The sequence below is a fragment of the Eptatretus burgeri genome, chromosome 11, assembly GCF_056783735.1.
Source record: "Eptatretus burgeri isolate ZD-2024b chromosome 11, Ebu_testis_v1, whole genome shotgun sequence".
In the NCBI taxonomy this organism is placed as follows: domain Eukaryota; kingdom Metazoa; phylum Chordata; class Myxini; order Myxiniformes; family Myxinidae; genus Eptatretus; species Eptatretus burgeri.
The window spans coordinates 50,491,213-50,506,343 of NC_140971.1; the positions used below are offsets into that span (position 1 = coordinate 50,491,213).

Sequence of the window (15,131 nt, forward strand, 5' to 3'; positions counted from 1 at the left end):
ATTCTCCATATGACAAATTTGAGAATTGTCCTGCGTGTGAAAGACAGGGATTAAACACAGAGTCAAAAGCCTATAAACAATGTATATTCTGTGATTATCGTCTAATTAATGATAATAAAAAATATAAAAAGGAAAATAATTCTTTTAGATTTACACCAAAAATGAATTACTTTACAAGATTGATTAGAGAAATGAATGTAAAGTATGAGGATGATAACACACCTTTCCTTACAAGGGAAGAAACTGAACGTATAAGAGAAATGTTCAAAGGATTGGTGTTGTATATTATTCATGGATGTAATTTTCAGGGAAATATCAACACAAGATATTGTATAAATAAAATAATGGATTATCTTGAAATTAAACCTGAACTTAGGATAAAATATAGAGTTTCTAAAAAAGCCAATAATAAATTAAATAACCTGTTTTTCAAATATATAAATGAAAAAAATGAATGATTTTTTACCTATTTGGGAAAATAAGATAAAATTTAACAACCATAAAAATCTCCCAAATTCATTAAGATGTCTCATAGTTGGTTCAAGTGGATGTGGAAAAACCTGCTTACTTTTAAAAATGCTCCTCACTCCCAACTTTTTAGATTATGACAATTTAATAATTTTCACAAAGTCGAGTTTTCAACCAGAGTATCAACTACTCTCACAAGGTTTTAATGCTGGTCTTCAAAAAGAAGATATAATCGGTTTATTTAAACGTCAAAAAAACCTAAATGATTATAACATTGAAGATATAATTCAACTATTTTGTGATACACAGAGATGTAAAAAGAAATCAAATCCTATAACTTGTATTCTTAGTGATAATACGGATGATATACCGTCTCCCCAAGATTTGGATAAATCAAAAAAGAACCTCGTTATCTTTGATGATTGTGTTAATGAGAGAAACCAAGCGGTAATGGACAGCTACTACACAAGAGGAGACATTCTTCTTGTAATTGTATTTATCTTAGTCAATCGTACTTTCCAACTTCCTCGTCGTTCCATCAGAAACAATGCTAATACTTTTATTTTATTCAAGTTAAATTCAATAGATATCAATAATTTTTGGAGAGATAATTGTTCTACATTATGTAGTAAAAAGAAATTTGGGGATTACATGAAACACACGACTGAAAAATATAAATATATTGTTGTGAAACAAGATGAGATATTAAATGATATTTTTCAATAAATAAATGGATGCGAAAGAAAGAGCAAGAAGATTTAGGGAACATCAAGAGTTGGTTTCAAAAGTTGTAAAACAGCAGGAAGACATAAAGAAGAAACGCAGACAGAAACTAACGGGCGAAGAAGCATTTGAAAGAAAACAAGAGAAATTTTTTAAACCACTTTTAAAAACTTCCCAAGAAAAAATGAAAGATGTTTCCACAGTTCCCACAGTAGAATATATACTCCCAGAAAGCTCCAAATGTTAAAAGATTTCAGTCAAATGACGGAGGAAGAATTAGAGCATTTAGGAGAATTAGAATATGATGATGAAGGTTTATTTCAACAACTGGAAGAGATTAATCAACCCCCTGATTATATTGTGAATGCTGTTCAAAACAATGAATATTCAGCGGATTCAAAAACCAAAGCAGGACTCATTCCAACAGAACAACCAGCAATATTTCATCTTGTTAAAGAAAAGGTATTGATATTTAATGATGAATTAAGGTTCTTAAGTTCTGCTCAACCCCCTGTTAAACTAACTCCGAGATTAATGTTTCTTCTCACAAAAGATGGAAGACAAGGTTCAACTGTGAGGGATGAATCAAAGTATATTGATAAACCATTGGATATGGAAAATAATGATGATAGAGTATATATTGATTTGTTGAACACTCTAAATTATAAGGTTATTCTTTCTGGTAAAAGTAGGAAGAATGAGAAGGAGAAACACATTATTCAGGCTTTAAGTATCCTTGGTTCAGGTGTTAGTTTTCTTCCAAATGACCCATCGCAATTAGTTAATAGACTGTTATTGTTGTTAGGCAGTCAGAAGGCTGGAAATAACAATTGTTTTAATGAAGCATCAGCCATTTTAGACCAGTTGATGAACATGAAAATAATTAATAAATGTCAATATAAAGACATTTTATCTCATATTAAATAAGATGAGAAGCACAATCCTTAGTTTCAATTTCACAACAAGCGACCACACATCTTCATTCCCATACCCACTACAACTTGACACAACAAAAGAATATGAGGCATCTTTATTGTCCATGAAACTTATAATACCTTATTTAATATAACTGATAAAACTGACAAGTTTAGTTATAATCCCGGACGTGGATACAAAACGATAACAGTCTCACCCGGAGCATATGAGATTTCTCAAATATCTTCGAAATTGCTCGTCTTATGAAAGAACAGGGTGATGAACCAAAAATATTGTTATAAACATTCAAAAACATACTTCAAAATCAACGATTAAAGTTAAAAATAACTACAAGGTTGATTTCACAATTGATAATTCATTTAGAGAGTTATTGGGTTTTTCCTCAAAAAGATTGAAACTAATGGGACGTTTTACAGTGATAATGTCATTCAAATATCCTCAGGAATAAATTCGGTGTTAATTCACTGTGATTTGATTGATGGTGCTTATAATGATGGGAAAAAAACAAATACAATATTTTCATTCAGCGCATACTCAACCCCAATTGGTTATAAATTCAATATGGAACCCAAAAATTTGGTTTATCTACCTGTGTCAGGAAAAACCATACACAGAGTAAATTTTAGGATAACCGACCAAGATAATCGTGTGATTTCTTTTAATGGAGAAGTTATATCCATCAGAATTCACCTACGTGAAGTTTTCCAATAAATAAATACGATGGTTATTGTGAGGAAACACGAGTTGGGAAAATATAAAATAATTACAGGGGATGGGATGTTCCTTTCCCCATACTACAAGGGTGAAGGTATGTATCTTGGTAGAGGATACTATAAACCTAAGAGACAAAGGGGTGTTGGACATCAATTTAGAGGAGATGGGATAATTGATACTCTCATGGGTATTGGTTCAACTATTCTTAAACATAAAGATCTAATTGGTTCAACTGCTTCTGCTGTGGGAAATGTAGCAGGTGCTGTAAAGAGTATAAAAGATGCTCAGAAGGAATCTCATAAATTACAAGCAATAAAAGAAATTAAGAAAGGCAAAACTCAGTTGTCCCCCCAAGAACGACAGAAAATAATTCAAATACTTGGATCAGGGTTTCAAAAGTTTTAACATCTTTTTTCCTAAATAAATACAAGTATGGAAGCAATTGATAGTATCTATGATTTGGATGATACTATTATTATCTCAAACTCCACTAAAAAAGAAGATTACTTCAAGGTAAATGCAATAACTGGAACAGACTGGAATACGAATGGTACAAAAGTTTTGAAATAAATAATCAACAAACCTATTTGAATCTCTCCGAAAGTTTCTTGTTGTGTAAATTTAAATTCACTAAAGCTGGGAATAACACAAAAGCTACACTTGTAAATGATTTCTTCTGGAAAATGTTTGATAGTGTGCGTTTGTATATTGGAACACAAGAAGTTGAAGCGGTTGATTATGTCTCTGCTGTATCTGAAATGATAAAATTTACACTCTATACATTCAGTGATAGAATGGGAAAGGGGTCTGTCGAAGGTTTTATTCCTGATATGTCAGCGGGAACAAACACAGACCCTGGGTATACTCAAAGGAAAGGAATGTATAATGATGATACAAAAGCAGAAAATAGTTTTACTGTGGCAGTTCCTCTTAAAGGTATATTTGGATTTTGTGATCATGATAAAGTTCTGTATGGTCTCAAAATTAGATTTCAACTACAAAGGAATGATAATGAAAATAGATTGCTTTTTGGTGTTGGTAATGCTTTTAGTGATCAGAATAAATTTGTAATTGAGGAGATGAGTTGGTATATCAGTGAATATACTCCTAATCTTAAAACAGAAGAGATGTTGAATCGAAGACTTAACTCAAAGAAACCACTCAGTGTATCATACCTCAAAAGAAGATGTCAACACGTTAAACTCAATCAAACTACTTACACGTGGAATTTGGGTGTTCTGGAAGGAAAGCCACGATATCTGTGGATCATTTTTAAAAAGCCAGATGGTGATACTGCGACTGATAATAATAATGCATTGAGTGATAATGCTAAGGTGAAACAACTTCGCGTTTCTCTAGATGGAACATATTATCCACGAGATAGATTGGAAATTAATTGGGAAAAAAATGATTTTGCTGAAGCATACAAGTCTTACCAAAAGGTGTGTGAAAGTAATGGAAATAAAGAACCTATTTTGGATATGACAGCATTTAAAAGTTTGTATACAATCTATGCGTTTGACCTGAGCGCGCAAAAGGAAACTATAAAGTCTAATCGAGTGGATACTTCCCTATACATTGAAAGAGGAGAGAGTGAAGAAGTTGATACATATTGTTTGCTTTTGGAAGAAACAGAATTGCAGATTAATACAGATAATGGTGTGATGATTAGTCTCACATAATTTTTGTTAAATAAATGAGTGGCAAAGTACCAACTGGGGTATATGTTAATCAAATCAATCTTCATAAACTATCATCTTGTGTTCAAAATCAAAAGCCTTGTACGATTAACGTTAATACAATTCAGAGAAAAGGAGCAGTAAGAATTGATGTTTTGCTCACAAGAGAACAGGTTAAAATCTTGAATGACACTGGCTCACTTAAAATTAAAATGACAAAACCAATGTTGAAAAAATATTCAATAAGAGAGACGAGTGGAGGATTTCTCCCATTTCTAATTCCTTTATTTGCTGGTTTAAGTGCGGTTGGAGCATTGACGGGTGGTATTTCAACAGCGGTGAAAACTGCCAACGAAAGGAAGGCTCAACTCCAGGCTCAAAAAGAATTGGAAAGACATAACAAAGAGTTGGAGAAACAAATTAGTGGAAGTGGCGTAATTGTAGATTTTGCTGAAAAACTTGAAGGTCTGCCTGATAAAGCGAGATTGTTAGTTGGAGATATGCTTTCTTCTATTGCACAAGCAGGTGTAAAATTAACGAAAAGAGGTAATGGATTATATCTTTCTAATAAATAAATGAGCATTGATGAGTGGTTGAAAGAATTTGGAAAGAATACAACATCAAATTTACAACTTGCCAAATATTGTAAGAGAAATTAAAAATTCAAAATGTGGTTATTTGTATGAGAGATGAATTAACAAATGTGCGAAACATACAAAGAATATTATTATGAACTTAGAAGATAATAATGGGAACGGTTCTCATTGGGTTTGTATTTTTAATAGTCAAGACAAATATTATTTTGATAGTTTTGGCCTTCCACCACCTGTTGAAGTTATAAAATTCTTACAGAATGGTGTTTATCAAACATTTCAAGTCCAAGAATTAAATTCCAAGTGTTGTGGTCAATTATGTCTATATGTGTTATTTCAACTCAACAAAAATATAAAATTTTATGATATTATTTTTAATCTAATATAAATGACTTATGTTGGTAAAGATGGTTCTATCTTTGGTGTATCTCAAGAACTGGATATTGATTTATCAAATTATTACACAAAGGCACAGGCTGAACGACATAAATATAATATAACCCAAAATATTAACATGAAAAATGCTTTTAAATTAAAAAATTATCCAAGCCCAACTGACGCGAATGACTTGGTGAGATTAAGCGATTTATCACAATATATATCCTTAAATAAAACTGACTGTGTATTCCAAAGATACAGAAGTGTTGATATTATCTCAGGTCATACAGAATTCACAGTTCGAATTAAAATAAATTTTTATAAAGAAGGGCGTATCGTTTGTATGAGAATAGAACAATGGGGTATGATATGAATGATTTAGGGTATAATTGGTCATTTAAAATTAACCTCGAAGACCTGGAACAATTAAATCAGTCTCGTAAGGAAGAATATTATCCACTTGGTATCGAGAATGAGTTTTGTGGAGCCACGATTAGTAAACAACAAATAAAAGAATTTAATAAGGGTAAATATAATAATGGTTTTGCCCTTGTTTATCTCATGAAAACAGAAAAAACAGGATTATATATAATAAGTAAGGAAATACAAAATGATTTAACTATGGGAAGATGGGGAGGTGTTTCGTGCCATAATATTATTCTAACATATATTTCTAATACATAAATGACAGCAAGAAGGCTTCAAGAAAATTATCATTTCTGTGTCCAAGCATACCTTCAAGAAAAAGGTATTCGGTATTTTAATAAATATGTTCTACAACATAAGAATGAGGTATTTTCAATAAAAGATTGGCATTATGCTGATGTTGATAAACCGACAACTTTAGATTTAATTAGAATGTTAAATAATGAAAAAATTATAAGGTTAAGAAAAGGTAAGGCTCTTTTAGAAATTCAAAAGAAATTTTATTGGTTTCCTGTTGTAAAAAATTATTTTGGATACAGGAATAACAAGAAATCCTGATGAATATATGTATAATATTCTATGGGGTGTAAACGATTCAAGTATAGTAAGGGATGAGGAAGGAGTTGAAGAAGAGAGGAGAAGAAAGAGAAGGAGGAAGAGAGAATAGAGAGGGAGGAAAGAGAGAGAGAGAGAGGGAGGAAGAGAGAGAATGAATAAATATCAAAATATGGAAACCAGTGAGATTCAAAAAAGAATAGAGGTATTACAGAAAATAACTCAACCCACCGAGGAGGAAAACAAAGAATTGACAAGTCTATTTGCAATATTTTCTTCAAGACTATTGACATCGTCAAGCCATTCATTTTAATTCAAGTTTTTTCTTAAATAAATGGAGGAGAGAGTGAAGGCATTTCTAAGGATTCTTTATGTTTTAAAAATTAAGATTCAAATGTGCATGTTGGAAACTAAAAAGGTTTTTGCACTCTGCAGGAATTTTTCTCATAAATAAATGAGTTATTGTCTCAAATGTAAAAAGAAAACTAATACTAAAAATATTTCATATATTAAAGGTAAAAATAACAGGGTTATCCAAAAAGGTATATGTTCGGTGTGTGGTTCAAAAAAAAATCAATTTATCTCCAAACACAAACTCGGAGGAGATATACAAAAGTTTTTATCAGGAAGTAAATTTACAACTACTGGAATACCAGGGGAATTACATCTTTCAGGGTATTCTTTCTGTGGTCCAGGCACAAACTTGGATAAAAGATTAGATGAGGTAGACAATCCTAAATCCTGGAGTAAACCAATCAATAGAGTTGATGAAGTGTGCATGAGACACGATATTGATTATGGGAATACCACAACGTTGGAAGAAAAGCATGAAGCCGATAGAGAAATGTTGTATAATTTGTCTCTGATACAAAATCCAACCTTGAGAGAAAAAGTTGATAGGTTCATCGTGAAGAAGATGATTAGTGCTAAATTGAAACTTGGACTTGGAAATTCAAAAAACTCATAGGCTCTAATGATGCCATTAAGACTGAAGAGCAATTAGCTGATGAATTACATAAACCAATATTCACAAAGTTTCAGAGAAGGAAAGTTTATTCCAAGGAAGTTGATTATATCTGGTCTGCTGATTTGATTGAACTCAATAATGATAAGGGGTACAAGTATGCTTTAACCGTTATTGATTTGAGGAGTAGATATGCGTGGGTTGTCCCTTTAAAAAACAAAACAGGTAATACTCTTATGTTAGCTTTTCAACAGATATTTAATAAAAGTAAGAGAAAACCTAAAAAATTGTGGACTGATGAGGGTAGAGAGTTTTATAACAAGACATTTATGAATTTTCTAAAAAATAACAGTATTACATTATACAGTACCTTTAATGAAGAAAAGGCAGTTGTTGTTGAACGTTTTAATCGTACCTTAAAGAGACTATATAAAAAATTCAGACAACTCGGTTCACAACAATGGTTATCTTTTATTCAGGATATTGTGGATAAGTATAATGACACGATTCACACGTCAACGAATATGAAGCCATCAGAAACATTTACAAAATTAAAATATGAAAAAGAGATTAATGTCAGAAAACCTAAGTTCAAAGTTGGTGATATCGTAAGAATATATAGGTGGAAATCTCATTTTGAAAGGGTTTTACTGAACGATGGACGAAAGAACTTTTTAAAATTGTTGATGTAATAGATACAGTTCCTTGGACTTATAAAATATATGATTTGGAACGGCAAGAGATTTTAGGTTCATTTTATTCACAGGAATTCCAAAAGACAAAGATAAATTGAAATTTTTTGACTCCGCCCCTTTTTGGCTCCACCCACACGAGCCCCACCACACACAAACCACACACAAGCTCCAATAAATTGAAATTTTTTGACTCCGCCCCTTTTTGACTCCACCCACACAAGCCCCACCCACATAAACCCCTCCCACACAAACCCACAAGCTCCACACAAGCTCCACACAAGCTCCACACACACAAGCTCCACCCATATTCACATAATTAGTGATTAGTTAATTAGTTCCCCCACACACAACATGTTTATTTAATTAAAAAATTATCCACCCATCCACACAAGCTCCACTCATCCACCCATCCATTGATCCACATAAACCCCTCCCACATTCGCCCCTGCCCACATAAACCCCGCCCACATAAGCCCCACCCACATAAACCCCTCCCACACAAGCCCCACCCACATAAACCCCGCCCACACACACACCCCGCCCACATAAACCCCTCCCACACAAGCCCCACCCACACCCCGCCCACACAAGCCCCACCAAAGCCCCGCCCACAAGCCCCTCCCACACAAGCCTCACCCCCTCATCCCCCTGTGCGCCCCCCACCTTTGACCCACCACCTCCCTCATCCCACCCCCACCCTTCCCCACACACATGGGGAGGGAGGGATGGGATGGGATGAGAGGTCATTGGGGGGGCGCTACCCTCCCTTCATGTTTTGATCCTCTTCTTGTAATTCAGAATCAAGTAATTGTATACAAAACAAATATAATTTATTAATATTGAAAATATTAAATATTCATTTGCGAGAATGTATAATCTTTCCCAGCAATCTTCTCCAGATGTCTTGTGATTTCGAAACTCAGACACCATATTCTGTTTTGAAACAAAAAGTGGATAATAATTACATGGTAATATGAGTAAGCCTCGTTGACCACTGAATTAACACACCAGGAGGCCGACTCAGCCTGTCATCCTTTCAAGGTCAATAAAATTAATTCCAGTGTACTGGCAAAACCGCGTTCAAACTAATAATGCAACCAACATTAGACGACATTCTAAAGAGAGAGTGATATTAATAATAATTCAGAAATATTTACCTCCAGAAAATCATGTGTTGTACAAGATTGCTTCAACAGCTGATGTTGTGCGATAGTGCTGAAAAAAAAAAAAAAAATAAGTCAAGGGTATAGATGAAGAGACACACACACACACACACACACAGACACACAGACACACACACACACACATAGACACACATAGACACACGTGTCTCACCATTGGTTTAATTCATTCGAGATCAGAGACCGGTCATTATAAATCATTGATCTCTTCAATAAGAGCAGAGAGAGGTAGGTAGGAAGACAGACACACACACACACGTGTCTCACCATTGGTTTAATTCCTTCGAGATGATAGGACGTGATAAGACTTCGTGCCACTCATTGAAAATGTCTTTCAATTCTCTTCTAAAATCATTGATCTCTTCAATAAGAGTATTAATTTCATGAACCACGTCGTGATACGTAAACTCAATTTCTTCCAATGCCCTGTCAGGGAAAAAAAAAATATATATATATATATATATATCAGAATTATCATGATTTAATTAATAATCATTTGCTTCATCGTTCAAAGAGAAAAGCATACACAAACTTACCAACTCTGTAGTGGGCTGTTGGCTTCATCGGAAGAAATATCGTTCATGCCTCAGTTGTAAAAATGAAATCCCGTCTGGCAGAAACTTTGTCTGGTGAATCACTTATAAGGCTTACAATGAGAAAATTCCCGAAACATTGGGTGCGGCCACAGGAAATGACAGCTTGGAAAATAACTGGGCGATTGTATGAATCATTTACAAAACATACTTAAAATGGTTTCGATTCAAATGTTTTCAGTTCGTGTTCTGAGATAAAATATAAACACGAGACCTTGTCTCACAGAATAGTTCCTATTTTTTCACAGCATGACTGTCTAAAACCACACAGCACGACCGTGTCAAAAAACACTTCCTCATTTTCACGGCATGAACTGAAAACATTTGAAACAAAACTTTTTTTATGGCGTGGTTTATACACAAAAATGATTTGCAACTCGGGCGGTGGTCAGATGAGAGCATTAAGAGAAGTTTATCATTTCGTAATGGCACAAAAGGGGTATCTTAAAAAATATAAAGATTCAAATGTTTTGTTTGTCAATATTTTAGATGGGGATTATTGTGCAAAGAAAATTAAACTATTGAAGGAATTTGAGAATGAACAAATCTTTATAGGTTCAATGAGTGAGCTGTTCAACCCCCAGGTGTTCAATTCAATGAGGTTCAACCTCCAGGTTAAAGGGGAGACAAATAAATATACCTTGGGATAGCCTGGTTATATATATACAAAGCCTGGTGTTGGCTTAGTGGTTAGGGTGGCGGCTTGGGATCCCAGTGTCCCGAGTTCGAATCCCGCTCAGCTGCTGAATTAACACCAGGGGGTTGACTCAGCCTGTCATCCTGAGGCCAGTATACTGGTCCCGGTGTATGCCCCGGTTAGAATAGGTGTACCATATCCCCTGTAAGAGGCGTCCAGGAAGGGCATCCGACCATAAAACCAAACCCCTGCACAGCAGGGAAAAACGGATAAAAAGGGGGTTTATTTTTAGGGGAAAAAAAAGGGAATCGCTGAAAATCCCCCATTCATTTACATGGGGAAAAGTGAGCTAGAACCATCATATTCACCCTACTTATATGTATGTATGTATGTATATATATATATATATATATATATATATATATATATATATATATATATATATATATGTATGTATGTGTATATATATATATATATATATATATATATATATATATATATATATATATATATATATATATATATGTATGTATGTGTATATATATATATATATATATATATATATATATATATATATATATATGTATATATATATATATATATATATATATATATATATATATATATATATATATATATATATATTTATATACACACACACTGTGTAAACACAAAAAACCATGTTACCCCATAGTATCACATCGCTCACCTGTATTTTATTTTTCATATATTTATTTTCATTCATTTATGTTTTCATTTCCGAACGCTTTCTCATGGTCTTCTGATTTCTTTCCTGGTATATCGGCTTATTGAAAACACTTCACCACCATGTTATTAAATACACCCCACTGCCATGTTATTAATAACAACTCACTGCCACATTATTAAAAATAACTCACTGGTACATTATTAAAAACACCTTATTTCCACGTTTTTAAAAACACCGAACCTCCATGTTATTAAAAACACCTCACTGCAACGTTATTGAAAACACCTCACCGCCACGTAATTAAAAACACCTCACCACCACGTTATTGAAAACACCTCACCGCAATGTTATTAAAAACACCTCACTGCCACATTATTAAAAAGATCTCACTGCCACATTATTGAAAACACCTCACCACAATGTTATTAAAAACACCTCACTGCATCGTTATTGAAAACACCTCACCTCCACATTATTAAAACACCTCACAGCCATGTTATTGAAAACACCTCACCATGACGTTATTGTAAACACATCACTGCCATTTTGTTAAAAACTCCTCACTGCCATGTTTTTAAAAACACCTCACCTCCACTTTATTGAAAACAACTCACCGCCACGTTATTAAAAATACCACACTGCCGCGTAATTGAAAACACCTCACCTCCATGTTATGAAAAACACCTCACCTCCATGTTATTAAAAACACCTCACCTCCATGTTATGAAAAACACCTCACCGCCACGTTATTAAAAACACCTCACTGCTACATCATTAATTACACACCACCTCCACGTAATTCAAAAAACCTCACGGCCACCTAATTCCAAACACCTCACTGCCATGTCAATAAAAACACCTCACCGTCATGTTATGAAAAAAACCTCACGGCCACGTAATTCCAAACACCTCACTGCCATTTTATTAAAAACACCTCAATGCCATGTTATTAAAAGAACCTCACTGCCAAGTTATTAAAAACACCTCACTGCCATGTTATTAAAAACACCTCACCGCCACGCTATTAAAAACACCTCACTGCCACATTATTAAAAACACCTCACTGCCACATTATTAAAGACACTTCACCACCACGTTATTAAAAACACCTCACTGCAACATTATTAAAAACACCTCACTGCCACGTTATTAAAAACACCTCACCTCCACGTAATTGAAAACACCTCACCACCACGTTATTAAAAACACCTCACCACTACATTATTAAAAACACCTCACCACTGCGTTATTAAAAACACCTCACTGCCACGTCATTAATTACACACCACCTCCACGTAATTCAAAAAACCTCACGGCCACCTAATTCCAAACACCTCACTGCCATGTCAATAAAAACACATCACCCCCATGTTATGAAAAAAACCTCACGGCCACGTAATTCCAAACACCTCACTGCCATTTTATTAAAAACACCTCAACGCCATGTTATTAAAAGAACCTCACTGGCATGTTATTAAAAACACCTCACTGCCATGTTATTAAAACACCTCACCGCCACGCTATTAAAAACACCTCACTGCCACATTAATAAAAACACCTCACTGCCACATTATTAAAAACACCTTACTGCCACATTCTTAAAGACACTTCACCACCACGTTATTAAAAATACCTCACTGCCACGTCGTTCTTAACACCTTACCGCCACGTCATTCAGAAAACCTAACCGCCACATAATTCAAACACCTCACCACACGTCAACAGAATTAGTTTCAGTGGTTGTATTGGAAACTGTGGCAGCTGTAGGTCGCAAAAACTCACCATACAAAATGACAGAGCTGAAAGCTCGGTCAAAGGAACAAAGATGTTTGGGGACTTGAAAAATTCTGTGCACTCAAGATGAAGGCCGACTTTTGTTCCACAAACCTCCACATACCAGAATTATTTAATATTTTGAATTTAATATTTTGATGTGAACAACTCCCTGAAATATATGTATATATATATATATATATATATATATATATATATATATATATATATATATATATATATATATATATATATATATATATATATATATATATACACACACACACACACACACACACACACACACATATATATTTATATATATATATATATATATATATATATATATATATATATATATATATATATATATATATATATATATATATATATATATATATATATATATGTCACGTTTTTGCATGAAAGCAACTAAAGGTTTCTGAGATGTCTACAGTATGTACTGCAGTCTGTAACCACACTGACTCCAACCTGCCGATTGCCGATATCGGCCGTGTGTGTGTGTGTGTGTATGTGTGTGTGTGTGTGTGTGTGTGTGTGTGTGTGTGTGTGTGTGTGTGTGTGTGTGTGTGTGTGTGTGTGTGTGTGTGTGTGTGTGTGTGTGTGTGTGTGTGTGTGTGTGTTTGAGTCTTGTTCATAAAACATCATATTTACTCTGCTTCCTCCCCTAACCCCATCCCTCTCTCTCTTTTCTTTTTGTTCAATCCTTGCACTACACCCTCCCAATACAGTACAACACCCTCCACCCACACCTCTCTCTCTCTCTCTCTCTCTCTCTCTCTCTCTCTCTCTCTCTCTCTCTCTCTCTCTCTCTCTCTCTCTCTCTCTCTCTCTGTCTCTCACTCTCACTCTCACTCTCACTCTCACTCTCTGTCTCTCACTCTCTGTCTCTCACTCTCTGTCTCTCACTCTCTGTCTCTCACTCTCTGTCTCTCACTCTCTGTCTCTGTCTCTCACTCTCACTCTCACTCTCACTCTCACTCTCACTCTCACTCTCACTCTCACTCTCACTCTCACTCTCACTCTCACTCTCTCTCTCTCACTCTCTCACTCTCACTCTCTCTCACTCTCACTCTCACTCTCTCTCACTCTCACTCTCTCTCTCTCTCACTCTCTCCTTGTCTAGACGGTGTTTGCCTGTAGACATGACCGGGCAGTTTTTATGTCTGGATGGGATTATGTCTCCGGAGCAGTTTGAGTGGTGTTTTTCTCTGGCCTGCTTGGATTCAGATGCGTCCAGGCGATGTTTGTCTCGAGACGCATCTGTGTTGGTGTTTTTTTCTGTAAGGGAGTTTGTCTCTGGACGTGTCCAGACTGGATTTTGTCTCTGGACAGCTTGGGTTCTGATGTGTCTGAGTGGTGTTTGTCTTCGAACGTCTCTGGGCAGTATTTATGTCTGAACAAGAGTTTGTCACTGTACGAACTGGGTGGTTTTTGTCTCCGGACGCATTTAGGGGGTGTTTTCCCCACATGTGTCCGGGCGGTGTTTGCCTCCAGACGTCTCTGGGCAGTGTTTTTCTCCAGACGCATCAGGTGGCATTTGTCTCTGGATGCGTCCGGGCAGTTTTTGTCTCTGGACAGCTTGGCTCTGGACCTGTTCAGGCAGTATTTATGCCGGGCGTTGGAGTGGTGTTTGTCTCTGGACAGATTAGCTCTGGACCTGTCCAGGTGGTATTTATGTGCGGGCATCCCGGCAGTGTTTGTCTCTGGACAGCTTGGCTCCGGATGCGTCCGGACGGTATTTATGTCCGAACGGGAGTTTATCTCGAGATGCATCCAGACTGGAGTTTGTCTTCATATGTGTCCGTGCAGTGTTTGTGTCTGGAAGGGTTGGCTCCAGATGCGTCCAGTGGGTTTTGTCTCTGGTCGTGTCTGGGCGGTGTTTGTCTCAGGGCCGTGTTGATCGTATGACCGGTAGAAATAGATTTCTGACATTACTTTGCTTCCATCTTCACTGTTATGCTATGCAGAATCACTTTGATGAAAGAGTATGAATTGTAATTACGTCTGCTTTCCCTTCCTTCCACTGCACGTCTGCTTTCCCTTCCTCTCACCTCATACTGTGTTCCCTCCCCACACACCTCCT

General features: G+C 35.5%; 1 long non-coding RNA gene across 1 annotated transcript; it reads right to left on the reverse strand.

Moving 5' to 3' along the window:
• Positions 1-8,899: 8,899 nt before the first annotated feature.
• LOC147017050 (uncharacterized) lies at positions 8,900-9,823 on the reverse strand. The gene is made up of 3 exons (XR_015049710.1): positions 9,580-9,823; positions 9,289-9,346; positions 8,900-9,064 (listed from the first exon to the last, which is right to left on the reverse strand). It is a non-coding gene; the product is annotated as an uncharacterized LOC147017050 (long non-coding RNA).
• Between the last annotated feature and the right edge of the window lie 5,308 nt (positions 9,824-15,131).